Raw genomic sequence first — 6161 nt, 5'->3', positions numbered from 1 at the left:
CAAGAATCTGATAAAGAGAAAATAGAATATGAGAGCAAATTGGGGAGAACTGGAAAAGTTCCTATTGGAAAAGATTAGCAAAGACAAAAGGGTCCATTCCAGGCAGAGACCGGAGAGTTTATAATGGGTAATAAGGAAATGGCAGAGAAAATAAACAACAGTGTGTCTGTCTTCACAGAGGAAGATACAGAAATTGTCCCAAAAACACGAGAGAACCAAGGGACTAGTGAACACGAGGAACTGAAAGAGATTAGTATTAGTGAAAAAGCAGGACTGGAGAAAATCATAGATTATCTTAGAATTTACAGTGCAGAAGGAGGCCATTCGGCCCATCGAGTCTGCACCGGCTCTTGGAAAGAGCACACTACCCAAGGTCAACACCTCCATCCTATCCCCATAACCCAGTAACCCCACCCAACACTAAGGGCAATTTTGGACACCAAGGGCAATTTATCATGGCCAATCCACCTCACCCGCACATGTTTGGACTGTGGGAGGAAACCGGAGCACCCAGAGGAAACCCACGCACACACGGGGAGGATGTGCAGACTCCGCACAGACAGTGACCCAAGCCGGAATCGAACCTGGGACCCTGGAGCTGTGAAGCAATTGTGCTATCCACAATGCTACCCTGCTGCCCATAATGGGATTGAAAGTTAATAAATCCCCAAAAGCTTCTCTCCATCCCAGAGTGTTGACAGAGGCGGCTGTAGTGGATACATTGGTTGTCATCTTTCAAAATTCTATAGATTCTGGAATGGTTCCTGCAGATTGGAAGGTGGTAAATGTAACCCCACTATTTAAGGAGAGAGAGAAAACGGGGAACCACAGACCCATTAGCCTGACATCAGTAGGAGGGAAAATGCTACAATCTATTATAAAGGATGTAATAACATACAAATTAGGAGCAGGAGTAGGCCACTCGGCCCCTCAAACCTGCTCCACCATTCAATAAGTTCCCGGCTGATCTGATTGAAACCTCAACTCCACAGAGGCTCCTTATAAAATAAATCTTGGGAGATCGTAATAATATTCTTTATTATAATCATCTTTATTATTGTCACAAGTAGGCTTACATTAACACGGCAATGAAGTTACTGTGAAAATCCGCTAGTCGCCACACTCCGGCACCTGTTCAGGTAACGGAGGGAGAATTCAGAATGTCCAATTCAACTGACAAGCACGTCTTTTGGGACATGTGGGAGGAAACCGGAGCACCCGGAGGAAACCCACTCAGTTTTGGGGAGAACGTGCAGACTCCGCACAGACAGTGACCCCAGCAGGGAATTGAACCCGGGTCCCTGGAGCTGTGAAGCAACAGTACTAACCACTGTGCCTCCATGTCACTGTGTCAGTTATGGGGAACAAGGAAATGGCAGAGGAGTTAAACAGATATTTTGCATCAGTCTTTACGGTGGAAGATACTTCGAATATCCCATTAATACTAAAGAATATGGCGGAAGCAATTAAATACCATCGTTGGAGAAGTTGTATTGGACAAACTCATCGAATAAGATTAGTCCCCTGGATGGCTGCATCCTAGGATCCTAAAAAAAATGGCTACAGAGATAGTGGGTGCATTGATTGTAATTTTCCCAAAATCCTTGGATTCTGTAGAAGTCCCAGAGGATTGGAAAACTGCCAATGTGACAGCCCCCCAATTCAAAATGGGAGGGAGGAAAACAACGAGACATTCTAGGACGAATAGCCTAACATTTATTATTGAAAAAATGTTGGAATCAATTATTAGGAAGTAACAGCAGCACATTGAGAAAATCATAATCTAATCAAGCAGAGTCAGCATGGCTTTGTGAAAGGGAAACCGTGTCTGATTAATTTATCAGAGTGTTTCAAGGAAGTCTCAACCAGAGTGGATAGAGGGGGACCAGTAGGTGTGTTGTATTTAAACGTCCAGAAGGCCTTTGACAAGGTATCTCAAAACGTTAAGGCATGAGATAAGAACCCATGGTGTTGGCATGGATAGAGAATTGGCTAATGAGCAGGAAACAGAGAGTGGGGATAAGGGGTTCTTTTTCAGGTTGGTGACCTGTAACCAGTGGGGTTCCACAGGGATCAGTCCTGGGATCGCAACTGTGTACAATTTATATTAATGACTTGGAGGAAGGAAGTGAATGTACTGTGCCCAAATTTGAAGACAAAAATAGGTGGAAAGGCAAGTTGCAAGGGGGATATAAACAGTTTGCAAAGAGATATTGAGAGGTTGAGCAAGTGGACAAAAAGTTGCCACATGGAGCATAATGTGGGAAAATGTGAAGTTCATTTTGGAAGGGAGAACAAAAGAACAGTATTACTTAAATGATGAAAAACTGCAGAAAGCTGCAACACAAAGCGACTTGGGAGAACTTCTGCACGAAACATAGAACTGCCTGCCTCTGAAGTTGATGGTAGCAGTGATTTAAAAATATGTTTCTGGAACATACCTCTTCATTCACCTGAGGAAGGAGCAGCGCTCCGAAAGCTAGTGACATCGAAACAAACCTGTTGGACTTTAACCTGGTGTTGTAAGACTTCTTACTGTGCTCACCCCAGTCCAACGCCGGCATCTCCACATCTTAAAAATGAAAAACATTCAGAGTATCCAGTTTTTTCCAATTAAGGGGCAAATTAGCATGGCCAATTTACCTACACTGCACATCTTTTTGGGTGTGGGGGTGAGACACACACAACATGGGGGGGAATGTGCAAACTTCATGCGGTCAATGACCCGGGTCCTTGGCGCCGTGAAGCAGCAGTGCTAACCACTATGCCGCCCTGACGGTAGCAGAGATGATTAACAATTTCAAAAGGAAATTAGATATGTACATGAAGTAAATAAACTTTCAGGGGAACAGGAATATCAAGGGGAAATGGTCCTGATTGTATCAGTCTACTGAGTCGGAATGGACAAGTTACTGAATGGACCTGTTCTGTGCCATAATGACTCTGGGCGGGATCCTCCATTTCGCTGGCAGCGCACTCACGCCCGCGGGTTACCCAATGGCATGGGGGTGCTCACAATGGGAAACCCCATTGGCCGTCTGCCCGGACAGAGCATCCCGCTGCCAGCGGGGGTGCACCACAGCAGAAAACGGGTGTAGCGGAACAGAGAATTCAGATTCTATGTCTGGAAATATATAACATAGCTACAGTACTATATTACAATACTAGAAATATTAATAAATATACTTTATTCCAGAATCCAAAAAGAATCTGTACCATAACAACACGAGACATATCTCTGTCCGACATTAATTTACTGCCCCTTAAATGTCAACTATCTCTTGGGGAAAGCAGCCCTTTAATTGTGAACATTGGGAAAGAAACCATCCTTTTAGCCAGACAAATAAATGTGTCAAGCTGAGGGAGCAAAGGATGTCAATGTCTTTGAGAGAGAGAGAGGGACCTGGGCCAAGCTTTGCAGAGTCTGCACCCTCCCTGGATTCACTTCCTTTCCCTTCAGTTGCTGCAAGTGACCAATTGAAGGTGAGAATGAGAAAAGAAATGGAAAGAGGGAGAAAATAAAGTGTTTTACTCACAGATGTTTGATACAGGAGGAGATTTCAGTTTGTGTGAAGGTCAAGATTTCAGTCGGAAGTCAGAAGGCGGGTTCTTTCTGCACATGCGCAGTTTCCCTCCTTTGAACATGCGCAGTACCGGGCCACAGGCCCGCGCAGCCGATAGAGCGGTTTCCAGGGCGCGGCAGATTATGGGAACGCCGGGCGCCATTACTCATCCAGAGCCCAGTCTCCAAACGCCTGGTACTGGGATGGAACGGGGGCGAGCGGAGTACCATGTGGGTAGTCCCCTCACCCCTTCCCAGAATCCCCCCCATCCATTTCCTCTTGCAAACACCTCACCCAGTATCGATCCCCTCCCCCCACCATTCACAACTCCCAGGTCCATTGAAACCTGTTTGACCAGGCTCCCATCACACTCCCGTTCACTAATCACCCTACATTTCCTATTGTGGTAATCCCTGCCAGAGCCCCCTCCTCGCCACCCCCTCCTCAGTAACCCAGCCCCACGTGCTCAAAACCCACCTCCCTGAAACCAAGAAACAATACAGAACCACACCCATAAGGAAAAAACCACAACCCCCTACCCCATTCAAGAGTCAGAAACAAAACCCCAATCAAATAGAAAACCCTCAATAAGAGAACACAATCCCCGTCCCACCAACCAAGCCCAAATCCCAACTCTCATCTCAGTCTCAGTCCTTCAGCCTTAACGAACGCCTCCGCCATCTCAAAATAAAAGTCCTTCGAGTTATGAGTGACTCTCAGCTTTGCTGGGTAGACCACTCCAAATCTCACTCTTCTGCCGTACAATGTCCCCTTCACCCGTCCAAAGGCCACCCCCTTCTCGTCAACTACTCCGTCAGATCTTGGTATCTGCATCTACCAACACCTTCCCACTTCATATCCGCTAACTAATGGCATTCTGCTCTTTTACTGCTCTGGTGGGGAATGCCACCCGAGGCTGCACTTCGCATTATTCCTGCACTGAGGATCTCCTCAGTGCAGGATGATATTGGGATGCCATTTTTAAATGGTGTCCCGAGCTCTTGACCACCTGACTCGACTCCTGGAACCCCCAATGTCCCAACTCACCTATAAGGGTTCCTCGGGCCTCCCCACACCACCGCACATGGGCAGTGCACACCCAGGCTTGATCCCCGGTGCGAGCAAAATGCCAGCCTGACACCTTGGCACTGCCCATGTGGTACCCTGGCAATACCCCTGCCAACCTGACAGTGCTACCTGGGAACTCCAGGGTGCCAGGGTGGAACCTGGGTGGCATTGCCAGGGTGCCTACATGGCATTGCTAGGGTGCGTAGCTCAAAACCTTCTCCTTCACGTGGTAGCTGTGGAAGCAGACTATAACCACCCTTGGTGACTCATTCACTCCAGACTTTAGCCTGAGTGGCCAATGTGACCTGTCCCACTCAGAGCGGAGGGTTCTCCCCCCTCCCCCATCAACACAGCAAAAATCTTTGCAAAGTACTCGGTTGGCCTCAGGCCCTCCGCCCCTCAAGCAGGCCCACCATTCCCAAAGATTGCCTCCTTGACCAGTTCTGCAGGTCCCCTACCTTAGCTCTGAGCCTTTTGTTGACCTCCGTCACCCTCCGTCACCGCTCCTCACCCATCGAGGTGACCTGGTCACTGTGTTGCGACAGTGTCCCCTCCACCCTCTTCAACTTCTGTCCTCGCTCCCGCACTTCGACAGTGGTCTTCATCTCTGCCGTCTTTACCAGGGCAATCGCCTCCTTCACCCACTCTAAAGTGAAGCTGTCATCCCCCTCCGAAGCACCTTTAAATACTTGGCAAACAGCCTTTCCAACTCCACTGTAGCGATAAGACCCTGTTTGTGCTAAAATGACTGATTGCAGCCACGATGGGAAGCTTTTGGTCAATTTGAAATGAGGCCTGGTACCTTTTGACTGGTGACCTATTTAGAGTCTGCAATGCACTGATGGAAAAGATGGTGAAATGCCGAGCAGAACCTGAGTTGACACCTTTAACTACAATGTCTGAAGAATGGATCTATGGTTAGAAGAAAGATGTCATTCAACAGTTCGAAGTAGAGTAAATTTGACCTGTCTGGGACACGGGTCAGAAGGAGTATAAGGACCAAGCATCGAAGATTCCGTTTCAGCGACGACCGAGGATTGGTCGGGACAAATGGGTAATGGCTCAGAGAATAGAACAGACCTCCAAGAGGAATGTGGCCAATTCAGTTCAAAGGGGTAATATCTACTTATGTCTGAAGCTCTGACATCACCTTGGTCAGAGTTTCCACGGTGAGGGGAGCGGCCCCACCCGATGACCCAGTCCTGCCAGCTTCCTTCCTGCAGGACTCACAGCAGCACTCGCTGGTGGACCTTCACTCGCCCCCTTCTTTCCAGCACCTTTCCTCTGGGACTTCGACATTCGTCGGCATCCTTATGACTTCCCTCAACAACTCATCTAAAAACTGACCCAAAACTGGGCATAAACATCCAAAAATCAGAGACTCTCGCAGGAGCCACCTAATGTGCGACATCCACCAACGTGTTGTCACCGGAAGTCCCCGGAATGAACAATATCAATATGATACCAGCATCTCCATATTAATGACAGGCCATTCATCTGCTCTGTCTGTGGACAGAGCTTCTCTCAGTC

Source organism: Scyliorhinus torazame, chromosome 5 (assembly GCF_047496885.1).
Source record: "Scyliorhinus torazame isolate Kashiwa2021f chromosome 5, sScyTor2.1, whole genome shotgun sequence".
NCBI lineage: Eukaryota > Metazoa > Chordata > Chondrichthyes > Carcharhiniformes > Scyliorhinidae > Scyliorhinus > Scyliorhinus torazame.
Note: the sequence above shows the minus strand (reverse complement) of the source record.